We start from the raw sequence: 15340 nt of genomic DNA on the forward strand, positions 1-15340 counted from the left end.
TATATATATATATATATATATATATATATACTTTATCCAGATAAAGAGAACTTAAGCTCTTCTGAAATCAAAGCATTTGAACATTGTATTCCTAAGTTGTTGTTGTTGTTGTTGTTGTTCATTTTCCATCTGTGAAGATGGATTTAGATAAATAAGAAAAAATAGATGATATGATTTTTTGGGGTTTGGAAAATATTGTTACAGAATAATCTGCATAATTGACTATAAACCAGATGTCAGTGTAACATGACAGATACAACCATGGACCCTAGGGTCCATCATAATATAGAACAACATAGTTTATAACTATAATGCTAACATCCCCCCAACAAAAAAAGAATGAAATTTTAACTCCCCCCCCCCCCCAAAAAAAGAAAGATTTATATATATATATATATATATATATATATATTCCCTTTTATATGAAGAAACAGTCCTAATATGTATGAAAAACACTTTACACTTTCATTTCAGATATATCCACCGGATGCGGAACTTCGTCATCATTCACCACAAATTTCGGTAAGACTTCAAAATCCACGGCAGCTTTTCAAACAGCATTTAGGTACAACTTGCGATAATCTAATGTTCAATAGCATAACTTAATTGCCCACTGTTGATTGATTTGATTTGAATTTATTTCCAACTTTGTGTTAAAAAGGTATGAAACAAACATAGCTCAGTTGCAATGATTATTACAATTATTACTATACAGTAATATTTTGTCCACTTTTAGATACAAAAAAATAATCGGAACAATAATACATAGGCCTACATGTATACTAATAATATAGTTACAACACTTGGAGTCATGAAAACCAAGGTGGGGAGACTAAACCAAAAGCATAAAGCTTTGTATTACTTAGCCCCCCCCCCCCCAAAAAAAAAAAAAAAAAACCCAACAAAACAAACAAACAAACAAACAAACAAACAAACAAAAAACAACCAACCAAATAAACAAAACAAACAAACAAACAAACAAAAACAAAAACACAAAACAAATGTTATCATTATGAGACACATAAAAGAATAGACAGAATTATACCGGAATGGCATAAAGAACCACAACAATAACAAAAACTGAAAATTCGCATTAAGAGAGACAGAGAGAGAGAGAGAGAGAGAGAGATGAAATAGAGGGAAGAGATGAGATAAGTTGAGAGGAGAGGATATCAAGCAGGAGGATTGATGATTTTAAACGGAATATCTCTGTAAAAGTCTATTCCTAAATTGTCTTTTAAAATTACTCAACATAGACATTTCTTTTCATTATGTGCCCAATGAATCCCCGTTGTTGTGACATGTCGTTTCATTGGCAACAGCAAGTTGCCACGCTTCGATGCATAACCATGTGGTCGCTATTATGATTATAGTTATAAATTTTGAGAAGAAAATGATTTCAAATCCAACAAATTACGTCAATGCTATACTGTAAAATTGTGTTGAATTGTATTTTAAAATAGAAATAATCACATAGGGGAGACTGGGTCTGATATGTTAAATTTTATGGTCTATTAAGAAAACAAACAGAGAAATTAATTTCCCTTTTCTTTTCTGTGAGAATATCTTAAACCTTCTATCAATCATGGAAATAGTAAAAAAAAAATGCCAGTCAAGCAAGCATGAACAGCATACTACGGAATTAATTAACATCCTAGGCTGTTGGAGTAAGTCGTGACAGCACACGGGGTACTTCGTTACAATTTAGAAATTATGCGTAAATCAGGTGAAAGCAATCTGGTAATTAATATTGTTATTGTGCACCTGCCTGTGTATATGCATGTTCGTCTATACATTCGTATGTAATTACGTGTGTATGTCTGTCGGTCTGTGAGTGTGCGTTCACTCATACGTGTGTGCTAAATACACACCCAAACATCAGACGGTACTTCCAAACCCAAATGACATCGTCAACGCCTTTTTCACGCGCGTACCCATCATTTTTAGTGGAGATGAATGGTTTCGATGAAAGAAAACAATATCGAATATTTCATAATTTTACTCACTGAGCTGAAAAGGTACCTTTTACTTTATAGCCAACTTCTTCGTAGGGTGTTCATGGATGGTATATCTTACACACAGAGATCGTTGGATATTACAGTGTATAATGTTTGGATGTGATATAGCTTATAACGCCGTCTCCTCTATTGACTGAGAAAATTAATAACCATGTAACAACTTACCCGAGTAAAAACTAAACCGGGTATCCCCTACTTTAGAAGGGGAGTGAAATATTGGCCATTATGCTGCCCCATGAGAGTACATTGAGTACATTGAGAGGGTTTGCACTAAAAGTCCAAGTGATATGATAAAACTTCATTTTGATCATGTTGATCAAGAAGTTTTCGGGGTATAAGGAAGGAGAGAGAGAGAGAGAGAGAGAGAGAGAGAGCAAGGAGGGGGGGGGGGGACTTGGGAAAGTTGAGAACATTTTTATGCGAGGTGTTGTGTAGTCTTGTGGTTAAAGCATGGGCATCCATGGATTTATAGTCCAAGTCCAGTTAAGTGTTGGAAAGACTCATGTATCAACCGAGATGCACTACGACAGAGTAAGAAAAGAGGAGAAAGAAAGACAGGGGGAATGGGACATTATTGAGAAGAGCGTTCATTCAAAGCGCCGTGTCTAATGGCTCTCTCATGGAACTCTAGAATTATAATTATGGACTAGATCCATTTGTTGTGTCATGATATAAGATAGGGTGTATTTGCATCTACAGTGAGAAGATTCGTCTGCCTCACTTTTTTTCTTCTTTCTCTTCTGTTCCCTTCTTGAACTTCTTGAAATTTATTTCTCCTTTTCTTCGTTTTTGTCTTTGTGGTCAATGCCGATGCATAAGTATGCTCTTCTTTAAATTATCCTTGATAACCTTTTTTTCCTCCATCTTCTTTACGTTACATTAATGCTTCACAGTAAGTGTGTGTGTGTGTGTGTGTTTTTTTTTTTGTGTGTGTGTGGCCATTTCTTGGCATGAAGACTAATTGACAAGGATCCTTATAAAAAAAAAAATACCTAAAGACACGATCCATGAAAGGTGATGACAGTCTGTTCAGAATCTCCAAAATTGTGGCGATAATGCAGCGTAGATATTTTTTTTTTGTGTGATGTCAGAGAAAGGAGTCAAACAGCGAGCTACGATGTCCGACTTTATCATTAATGCTTTTAGCATCTTTATATCTTTATCCTTTTGTTGATATTTACTATCATTTCAGTAGTGTGCCCGCTTACAAAAATTATCGGTATCACTATTATTGTCATTATTATCATTATCGTAATCATTGTCGTGCTTATGATGTCTTTGGGGTCGGGACGAAGACAATCAGTTTATTAATTTCTTTCTTTCACTTGTTTCTCCCATCTGCATTGAGAACCTTAGCTCGTCTGACCAGCCTCAAGAGTGTATAGAGCCTTAATCATAACATGGCCATGGATTGAACATGTTTGTGCAAAAGAATTTAAGTTTCGAATGGGACCAGCTGGTTGCCACTCAGCGGTACTGCATTTTGAAGTAAGGTGTGGTCGAGTCTTGGTCTTGACCTGCTCCTGCATTAACAGTTGCAGGCAGGAAAATCAGGTTAAATAATCAAAGAAATTTGAGGTTGGTTTTGTTGTTTTAATCTTTATGCATTTGTTCTTTTACACTCTTCTTTTTTCTCGATTTCTGTTCATTTGTTTTGTGGGTTTTTTTAAACTGGAATATTATGTCTATTACACCATACGGTCTTACATAATGAGCACATTAATTTATGGCAGGTTTACATGATATTATGCAATCGATAATGGAGGGGTAACTTGGGGTAGGACAGACAGCCTAGTGATGATAAGCGCAAATCAAAGGTATAACAGATAAAAAAAAATAATAATTCAGTCTTGCTCAAAGCAGCCTGACAGAAAACAGAAGTATAAATAGTTGTGCTGGAATTTGTATAGAACTTCGTACAAGCATCTACAACTTCTGTAAAAATGTCAAGAAAACCATTGCGGAACAGAATCATTGATGAAATAGCACGGCAACTGAGCAATGGAAGATGCGCTCACCACACTCATTGTACATTTGTATCTACACGTTGAGGACATACTTGGTCGCCCAAGCGAGCCGATTGGTATCCTTACACTAACAGCGTAGGCCTATCGAGCCAACGAATGCCCGACGAATTCGAAAATTTAAAGAGACCAACTCATCAATGGCTATATAGATCAAAATACTGCGATAGTTCGTACTGTTTGACGTTCTTTATTTACTACCTATTCAAAGGGATTCGCAGAGATACGCTGGGAGCCGTTTTGTTTTGTTTTGTTTTGTTTTGTTTTTTATGTCCACTTGCGACTTCGGCTATTTCCTCATGAAAAATTAGTTGCTCTTCAATTGAAGATTTGGTTTCTTTTGTATCATTGTCATTGAATTGTCATTGTATCTATACATGTTTTGCGATATCCTGTCATTCATCGGCAATATCCTCAGTTTCTGCACAATGGGAACAGCGATTCGAGATTGTGCCAGAAGGAATATTGTTACTGCATAATGGATCCACTTTCTCTCTGTTTTTTCTTCTTCTTCAGCCTGGAAATTCAATTCGGAAATGCGTAACTAGGAGCAAATCCATGCAAATGGGACTGACTTGAGAGTTATAATTAGGCGTATACTACAGGGCCAATGCAAGTTCATCGGCTCAAATGAAACAGCCACAATACTTGGATTTCACGTTACTTTTCAAAATGAAGCTATGAGCTTCCGGAGTACTTTACTAAAATAAATCGATCTGTATAAGGCCTATCCACGTCGGTAGAACATTGATTAACAAACTAAAGATTCTCACTTGAAACATACGTAAATATACTGATACCACTCACTTTCAAAGAGCAGCATCCATGAATCTTTCACATTTGCTGTGACAATTCAATTAATCAATTTAATCGATTAGACAGCTATCAAAGTTTTTTTTAGCGAACAGTGTGCACTATTCAATAGTACAGAAGGTTAGATTAAACACAAAAAATAAGCTTTGAAAACATGTGAATGAAACACCATTAAACTGTAACGGTTTTGATAAAAGTTTCAACGGATAATTTATTTAGACTTCACTGAAGGAAGATGGAATGATGCGTGTTAATACTTTTAACAATTTAATCATGTGTATCTGTCTACTAAATGAAGAAATTCTTCAGTTATTTTGTTGGTAATGTGTGTTTTAGTGAGAGTACCGTTTGCCCCCACTTCGGTAATGCGGATGATGTTCGTTATTCCGAAACTTCGTTATTCCAAGACACACAGATTCCGTGTACGTTGATGTTTGTTCGAGCTCGAAAATGAACTTGGGTAATTCGTTAATCCGATCATTATTCTGGGTTTTTTTTTGCGTAATTAAGAAGGATTATTATGCCTTTAAACCACAACATGTTTAACAGAGATTAGTGATTTTTTGTCTGATAACCTTGACAAAGGCAATGTGGTTGGGGCAGTCTTTTTAGACCTAAAAAAGGCCTTCGATGTCATACCCCATGACCTGCTTTTACTGAAATTGTCCTACTTCGGCATAGACAAAACTGAACTAAAGTGGTTTAATTCTTACGTAATAGGGAGAGAGCAATGCGTTTCTTTTAAAGGCAAGAGATCCGAATTTCTCCCCGTTCAAACAGGAGTTCCACAGGGTTCAATACTAGGGCCATTGCTCTTTTGTATGTTCATCAATGATGTTCCTAACTTAAACTTTAGTACTTCGACTAAAGTATCTCTCTATGCAGACGACACGGCAATATTTCACCCAGGACGTGATGCTTATAAAGTACAGGAACAACTCCAAGCAGACACTATACTCCTCAGTAAATGGTTTTTAGACAATGGTATGATTGTTAATTTAGACAAAACGAAAGCTATGTTATTCAGACCTCGCCGAGGAAAACAGAGACATTCTCTTCAAATTTGTATGAATGACAGGCCTTTGGAAACTGTCGCGAGAATCAAACACCTTGGGGTAATCTTTGAACAAACTCTTGACTGGTCTCCCCACATCGATGAAGTAGTCACGAAAATGTCTCGTTCTATTGTATGTATACGAAGAATCAAATCGTGTTTGACACGTAAAATCATGAATCAGTTGTATTTTTCTTTCATACTTCCACATATTGATTACTGTTGTGCTGTATGGGGGTCATTAACAAAGACAAATTTAAATAGATTGCAACGCTGTCAAAACAAGTATGCTCGTGTAGTATTGAATGGAGGTTATTACATGTCAGCGCAAGCTCTTACTCATGCTCTCAAATGGCAGTCAGTTGAACAAAGAATTCAATATCATTACTGTGTCCTGGTGTACAAATTATTACACAATTTAGCCCCAACGTACATAGCCAAACTTGTGACCAAACGCCCTACTACTTTTACCACTCGTTATGCCCTTTCTTGCCAATTACATATACCCAAACCTAGAACTGAATATAAGAAATGCTCCTTCACATATGCTGCAAGCAAATTGTTTAATGAGTTACCCATTTTTATTCAAACAGCCTCCTCATTGCAAACATTTAAGAATCGTGTACGCCAACATCAGTCTCTCATTTGATATAAACCCTTTACACTAGCTACGAATTATTCAGATATTTATTTTCTCTGCTCGTTTTATGTTCTTTCTTATGTGTTTTATGTTCTTTCGAACCGATTGTTCTTTAGCTGTATCATATCTATGTTTGTGTTGTTCTTGGTTTTTTTTTATTGTGTGCACATGCAATGTAATGTATATCAACGCAGGGCTCCCTTGTAAAGCAGGCCTTTGTGGCACTGAATGGGACTACCCTGCTTTTAAAGAAGACTTAATAAATAAATAAATAAATGAATAAATAAATAAAATAAACATTCATTTTGTGAAACTTTCCGGGGTTAAAACTGTTATACTTAATTAAAGTAAGAAATGATTTATACTTCTCAGGTGTGCAGTGTACTGCCCCTAGATTCTTAATCCTGAAATATTCCATGCATGTTAATGAATATCAAAAACATATTAGAGAATATCTGGAATGTTCAAATGAAACATAACATTACCGTTTAAAAACAGATTGAACTGAAGGGAGCTCGGTGAGCACCAACCTCCTAGCTCCAATCAGCTCATTTCCAGTCATCTTCTGATTCCCATGCTATCATCTGCATTAATTTGGTATATTCCTCGACCAACAAAAAATACCGTTAGCATCTGGAATCACATTGATGTCCTTGTTTCATGAATAGCCCATTCTTAAATCGCGATATCACATTTTGACGCATGTGTAGGTCAGTTGTATCACAAAACTTCCATGATGTAAAAATTTTGCAATAAAGCCTATATAAGAGATATCACTATTTTTCTCAATAAACCATATAACTGTATACACTATATTCTGAAAATGTTTTTATTATACCTATTAATGATAATGATAATGAATAACATTTATATAGCGCTTAATACTGATGTTTCTAAGCGCATCAAATCGGGGAAAAATAATATATATAACGTAAAAACAAAATACAGCATTATGTACCTATTGTTCAAATAGGCCTAGATACGGTCTTAACATCAATTATACAATTCAAATGTTTACATAATTGGTTGTTTCTATCCCTAACTCATATTTTAGAACTATTTTGAAGTACTTATTAGACCTGGGTTTCTGTTTCATCTGCAAACGGAATTCCTGGATCCAGACGATGAATGGAGCACTATTAAATTTTATAATCTAATTCTTGTGTCATTATCAATTTTCTTTCATGGAATTTGCACCCAAATCCGTTCAGAACTCTTTGAGTTATTCAAAGAGACAGACAATCAAAACGGAAAAACAAAAACAGACAAACAAACAAACAAATCAACGCTGGCATTCAATATTGGGCGTGATAATAGTTATCATCTTCATAAATATCTTGAGGTAGAGGATTCCTACATGGCTGTTTTATTCTTACAGCGATTCTCCTTTCTAAATGAAAATTGGTGCACTTCTTGTGCACCAGATACAAAAGAATAAGGTGTCACCACTTTGCCCCTTCCCCGCCCCCTACCCCCCCCCCCCCACACACACACACAGACACTTTTTTTTTTTTTTTTTTTTTACAGCGGAAGTGCGGAAGTGGCACTAGAAAGAAATAGATAGAAACCTTGAAGTGTAAGGCTCTGTTTTTGCGCAGATTTGTTTGTTTGTTTGTTTGTTTTGCTTATCAGCTGAAGAAACCCGGAAGTGGCACCAGAACCTCATGAAACCCGGAAGTGCCCCCCCCCCCCCCCCACTTTTGAAAACGTTCCGCCGGCGGTGATAAGATTATGCTGGTAAAATTGTATCATAACTTTGCGCAAAATATCACAATTTCTAATTCCAAAGTCAAGACGCTCATGGGGGGGGGGGGGGGGGGGGGTCCGGAAAGCACCCATTTCCTCCCCCCCCCCCCCCCCCGCTCCTCATAGGGATTGCTCATTCCCTAAATCGCAGTTTCTCACTCCCATACATTTGACACAGCCAGTTGAAAAACTTGGTACAATTGTACTGTATCTCTGGATACGAAAATAACGCATTTTAAGAGCCGATGTATGGGATTGACCCACCACTAATAGGCCCTACCCCATCTTTTTTTTTTCTCTTTTTTTTTTCTATAGTTAAAGATTCAATACCGCCCCTCCTCATCCTGATCCCCCTCCTATTTGCGGCATGGCACAGCCTGTGGTGGCAGCTCCACCTGCACCAGCTGGTTGCGTCTTTACCGTACTTCCACACGGCCTAGGACCCACGTTAGGCTGCTGCAAACATCAAAGCTGTAGAGCTACAGCGCACGCAAGCAAAGCTAAAAAGTCGCCGCGAGATAGTAGCACATTAATTTAGAAAAAGAAAGTGTGGTACGTTGTCCGCTGCCGGGCCCGACGGTACGCTAAAAGAAATTAGAAGAATAGACTGTGTAGATTTGTTCAACACTCGACGGTAAGTAAACTCGTGTTCAAGCGAGTGTTTATCCGAGCGACGATCCAGCCGAGGGAATCCGTAGACATACAAAAGAAGGGTGGAGCTGGCATTCAATTCCCAGGTTCCCCACATTTTTCAATGGGCAGCAGCCATATGAGATGTTAAGCACTACTACTCATAATAGTAATGATACTTACACGTAGCAAATGACTACAGACTCAGTATATGACTCGGTGTATCTCTACGGCAGCAGTTCACTTCTCTTGCTGCAAAACGGAGGAACTCTCAGAACTCTCCCTCGACCTTGCGTAGACCCTCGACTAGACGCATCTACATGAAATATTGAGAAGCTCTGTTAGTATTTCGTACGATGGGCTGACAATGCAATCTATTAAATTTCAAGTGAGAACTGGTTGGGATCGATCTGAATATGTCTCCTGTCAGTGGCGGTGTTATTTTCATGGTTTACTCCTCTCTTAACAATTATTGCTGCAGTATACTAGTATTAAAAAGCGGTCTGATCGTCACTATCTTATAATACAGTGTACTAGTAACTTAAATTCAAAGACAGTATTGTCACACATAGGGCCTACCTAGGTAGCCCTTTGCTTGCAAGTTGGTACATGCTCGTGCAGGATTGCAACTAATGCAAGCAGGCTAGTTATATTAATTACCAAGTTAGGCTCACACCCTCCAAAGAACGAAGAGGAATTTCTAGTCCAGATATTTTAATATAAGTTTGTCTGATATTTGAAATTAAAAGAGTGAAGTCTAACAATTAAAGGGCGTGTACAGTTCATGGTCAAGGTGCGGATTTAGCTTTTCAGAAACCACTCTATAAGATATATGTCAACGAGCGTGCAATTCTAAGGGGTATCAAAAGTTTATTTGAGTTTGTAACAAATAAAGACAGAATAAACTGACCAGAAAGAATATAAATTATTAGTGGAAAAGTGAGCAAAGAAAATGGGATTCCATCGGGATTCGAACCCGAGACCTCCGGATTGCTAGACCGGTGCTCTACCGACTGAGCTATAGAAAGCCCTAGTGCAGTGTTCGTCCCAGAAACCCTTAATTCTCAATGCTCGGGTGGTCAGAAGCTATAGCAGTGTGTTTGTGTGTAACACACACGCACACACTTGAACCTGGCATAAACCCGAAGGATAATTCAACTTGGGGATAAATGCGAGGGATCACCGAAGTGATGCAGCTTTTTGAGTTTGTAACAAATAAAGACAGAATAAACTGACCAGAAAGAATATAAATTATTAGTGGAAAAGTGAGCAAAGAAAATGGGATTCCATCGGGATTCGAACCCGAGACCTCCGGATTGCTAGACCGGTGCTCTACCGACTGAGCTATAGAAAGCCCTAGTGCAGTGTTCGTCCCAGAAACCCTTAATTCTCAATGCTCGGGTGGTCAGAAGCTATAGCAGTGTGTTTGTGTGTAACACACACGCACACACTTGAACCTGGCATAAACCCGAAGGATAATTCAACTTGGGGATAAATGCGAGGGATCACCGAAGTGATGCAGCTTTTTGAAACCCAGAAACCCTTAATTCTCAATGCTCGGGTGGTCAGAAACACTGCACTAGGGCTTTCTATAGCTCAGTCGGTAGAGCACCGGTCTAGCAATCCGGAGGTCTCGGGTTCGAATCCCGATGGAATCCCATTTTCTTTGCTCACTTTTCCACTAATAATTTATATTCTTTCTGGTCAGTTTATTCTGTCTTTATTTGTTACAAACTCAAAAAGCTGCATCACTTCGGTGATCCCTCGCATTTATCCCCAAGTTGAATTATCCTTCGGGTTTATGCCAGGTTCAAGTGTGTGCGTGTGTGTTACACACAAACACACTGCTATAGCTTCTGACCACCCGAGCATTGAGAATTAAGGGTTTCTGGGACGAACACTGCACTAGGGCTTTCTATAGCTCAGTCGGTAGAGCACCGGTCTAGCAATCCGGAGGTCTCGGGTTCGAATCCCGATGGAATCCCATTTTCTTTGCTCACTTTTCCACTAATAATTTATATTCTTTCTGGTCAGTTTATTCTGTCTTTATTTGTTACAAACTCAAAAAGCTGCATCACTTCGGTGATCCCTCGCATTTATCCCCAAGTTGAATTATCCTTCGGGTTTATGCCAGGTTCAAGTGTGTGCGTGTGTGTTACACACAAACACACTGCTATAGCTTCTGACCACCCGAGCATTGAGAATTAAGGGTTTCTGGGACGAACACTGCACTAGGGCTTTCTATAGCTCAGTCGGTAGAGCACCGGTCTAGCAATCCGGAGGTCTCGGGTTCGAATCCCGATGGAATCCCATTTTCTTTGCTCACTTTTCCACTAATAATTTATATTCTTTCTGGTCAGTTTATTCTGTCTTTATTTGTTACAAACTCAAAAAGCTGCATCACTTCGGTGATCCCTCGCATTTATCCCCAAGTTGAATTATCCTTCGGGTTTATGCCAGGTTCAAGTGTGTGCGTGTGTGTTACACACAAACACACTGCTATAGCTTCTGACCACCCGAGCATTGAGAATTAAGGGTTTCTGGGACGAACACTGCACTAGGGCTTTCTATAGCTCAGTCGGTAGAGCACCGGTCTAGCAATCCGGAGGTCTCGGGTTCGAATCCCGATGGAATCCCATTTTCTTTGCTCACTTTTCCACTAATAATTTATATTCTTTCTGGTCAGTTTATTCTGTCTTTATTTGTTACAAACTCAAAAAGCTGCATCACTTCGGTGATCCCTCGCATTTATCCCCAAGTTGAATTATCCTTCGGGTTTATGCCAGGTTCAAGTGTGTGCGTGTGTGTTACACACAAACACACTGCTATAGCTTCTGACCACCCGAGCATTGAGAATTAAGGGTTTCTGGGACGAACACTGCACTAGGGCTTTCTATAGCTCAGTCGGTAGAGCACCGGTCTAGCAATCCGGAGGTCTCGGGTTCGAATCCCGATGGAATCCCATTTTCTTTGCTCACTTTTCCACTAAAAGTTTATTTGATGAAAATTGGTTTCGAAATGGCCGAGATATCCAAAAACAAGATGAAACAAGGAGATCCTAATAAAAGGCGTGGCCTGTAGTCTTTTATTATTATCACTTTTTTGGATATCTCAGCCATTTGAAAACCAATTTTCATCAAATAAACGTTGAATCCTTCTGAAAATTACATGCTCTTTCATATTTCATAAGAGGTTTCTCATTATCTCACTTAGGAATGTAAAAAACATGAATCCCCACCTCAACCAGTACTGGACAGTCCCTTTAAGTTATGGAATTGTTTTCACAAATTTCTTCAGAACAGTTCTTGTGCGATATGAATATGCAAATGAGTGAACTGATGTCATCTCACGTTTCCATTGATCATGTGCAAAAAAAAAAAAAAAAATAGCTAAAGAAATTCAATGTTTCTCTTCATTCTATTCAAGTGTAAAAGTCAGAAAACATAAAATAACTTCCGAATAGGCCTAATGATCAGTTAGGCCCTAAATATGACATCTCCCGGATTTTGAGACTGGGGCTTCAGACCACCTTATTGCATTTGAGTGAAAAACTGGAGATTTCAAAATTTTATGTACAAACTATAGTCTATGGCAAGTTGTAAGGGGATCTAACATTGTCACTTCTGTAATTTGCATGGTGACTGGTATGTTAAAAAACTGTTTCCTGAAAAATCGGTGAAACTTTAGAATGTCATAATTCTTTTTAATTTTCATCCAATATTTTATTCAAATTTTCATTACAAGTGCTAAGAAAATTTCACTCCATCTTCAGACTAAACTTTCAACAGCACTTGAATTCACCTTTAATGTTCAACCACATGATATGCAAATCGATTCTATTGTTCTTACTGCACAAGTTTCCAGGGACCATTAATTGATCACATACCAACATACCGTACAGTAACTCTTCATAAATGGATCTAGTAACACAAACATCTGGTATAACTGTTACCAGGGTACATGCAACTGTTGAAGTGTTTAAAATTGTAAATTATACCATCCTACATTGTAGCTCTCCAATTCATCATTCTTAATCAAGGCCATCAAAGCTCTTAAAGGAGGGATAATACAGTATTGGTAGAGATGAGAATTGGACTTTTAACTTTTTGCGAGATACCAAGAAAACATTTATGAAATAGTACAGAACATACCATTTTAGGAGGAATTCAAAGTTTATTTGATGAAAATCGGGTTTGGAATGGCTGAGACATTCAAAAATAAAGTAAAACAAAGCGATCGTGATAAAGTGTGGGTCTCACACTTTATTAGAACCGCTCTGTTTTGGGTATCTCGGCCATTTCAAAACCAATTTTCATCAAATAAACGTTGTGAATTCGTCATAGAATTACATGTTCTTGCATATTTCACAAGAAGTGGTCTCGTGTGTCGATTTTCAAGTTGAGGCATGCATTTATTGGGAATTAAAGTAACTATTGTAGAAGCTAGTTAAAGATCTTGCAGGATTTGATTTGCCAAAAAAAAAAGAAAAAAGAGACAAAAAAATTCTGAAGGTAGAAATATTGAGCATCAAGTAAATATATCTTATAAAAATGCATAGTACACTTTGTCAGGACAGGCTCTTGATGTACATGTATGGTAATCAGCACATTTGATGATGAAAGCATCAACCCCAAAGTGCTGTTTTGATGAAATGTGATTGACAGTATTGCATTTTTATATCCTTTTTTTTTTTGTCAATTGTACAGGTGGTCTCGTCTTGTCCATATACTCATCAAGCTCTTCTACTCTAGAGATACAGTTAGGATGGAACTCTCAGCAGCCAACGATAGTGGATTTCACAATCACTACAGTAAACGATGGGACAGTTATAACAACCCAGACTTCAGGATCTGCCGCTTTCAGCGGTTTAACTGCTTCGACGTTGCCAGAAGCAGATGTGTTTTACGATGTTACGGTCACATATGTAGATAGCAGCAATGAACAAATCACAGGAAATATCATAGTCTTCACTGGTAAGTTGCTAATAACTGTTGTCTTCAACTTACATGAACATGTCTTTAACAATATTGTATAGTACCGGTATGACCTTAAATACATGATATAAGAGTTTATAGTCTATGAAAAATAAAGAGATAATTATATCCATTTTTATCAATTTTCAATATTTGAAAACAAAGAAACTGAATGAAAATTAGTGATAATTCAGATAGTATCTTCAAAGTTTTCCTTGTCATGTACACAGCCTTGCATATGTACCCCCCAAATTAAGGACTCTTTTAAAAACCTTCTTCTCTAAAACCAGAAGTGATAGAGCCAAGTTATTACGATGAGCTAGTACAGTTCGACCTCGATTATCCGGCCTCCTTTTATCCGGAAATCTCTATTATCCGGACGCGTTCACGCAGTTAAAGACTTTTTTTTTCATCCAAAAATTGAGAAAAAACAGTGACTTTCATGGATCTACATGTATTTCACTAATTTCATATGATGTGCATGATAGGTTTCTCAATATCTAATGAGGTAAAACATGTATGATTTTCACATATACTTTATTTTTGTGAAGAAGGGACTACAATTTTGCGCAGGCTAGCATAGATTACACCACCTTTGCGGGGTACGCTACCTGCCTAGCTGCCAGTGCACTGGGACGGCAGCTTGGACGGCAGCTATATTGTGTCTCCCATATCCGGCCAATTCGCTTTAATTCGGATGAGCGCCGGTCTCGACATGGCCGGATAATCAAGGTCAAACTGTACATTGATGACTGCAGTTTCAAGATTGTTCATGGCAGATCCAGGGTACCCCCTTTGGGGCCCTGGGGAGGGGGATGGCGAAGCCCAAATGGGGACCTAAATTTTCATCTTCTTCTTGAAAACCCCTTGATGGATTTTCACCAAACTTGGCAGGTAGCATCCCGAGGAGATTAGAATCTCATTTTTTTAGCTCACCTGAGCCAAAGGCTCAAGTGAGCTATTGCGATCGCCCTTCGTCCGGCGTGCGTCGTGCGTCGTCCGTCGTGCATAAACTTTTTACATTTTCATCTTCTTCTTAAAAACCCCAAGACCGATTTTCATCAAACTTGGCAGGTAGCATCCCTAGGGGGTTAGGAACTCAACTTGTTAAAATGGGCACCATGCCCCACCCAGGGGGCCCCCAGGGGGGCCCAAACCCCCCAAAATTAAGGAATCTGTAAAAATCTTCTTCTCTAGAACCAGAAGTGATAGAGCTAAGTTAATACAATGAGTTAGTACATTGATGACTGTAGTTTCAAGTTTGTTCATGGCAGAATCAGGGGTGCCCCCCTTGGGACCCAGGGGAGGGGGTGGGGAGGGGTCCTAATGGGGCCTAAATTGTACATTTTCATCTTCTTCTTGAGAACCCCATGACCAGTTTTCACCAAACTTGGCAGGTAGCATCCCTAGGGGGTTAGGATCTCAATTTGTTAAAATGGGCA

This window comes from Diadema antillarum, unplaced genomic scaffold, assembly GCF_040938485.1.
Source record: "Diadema antillarum isolate AM-2024a unplaced genomic scaffold, OU_Dant_1.0 seq00002227_RagTag, whole genome shotgun sequence".
Classification (NCBI taxonomy): Eukaryota; Metazoa; Echinodermata; class Echinoidea; order Diadematoida; family Diadematidae; genus Diadema; species Diadema antillarum.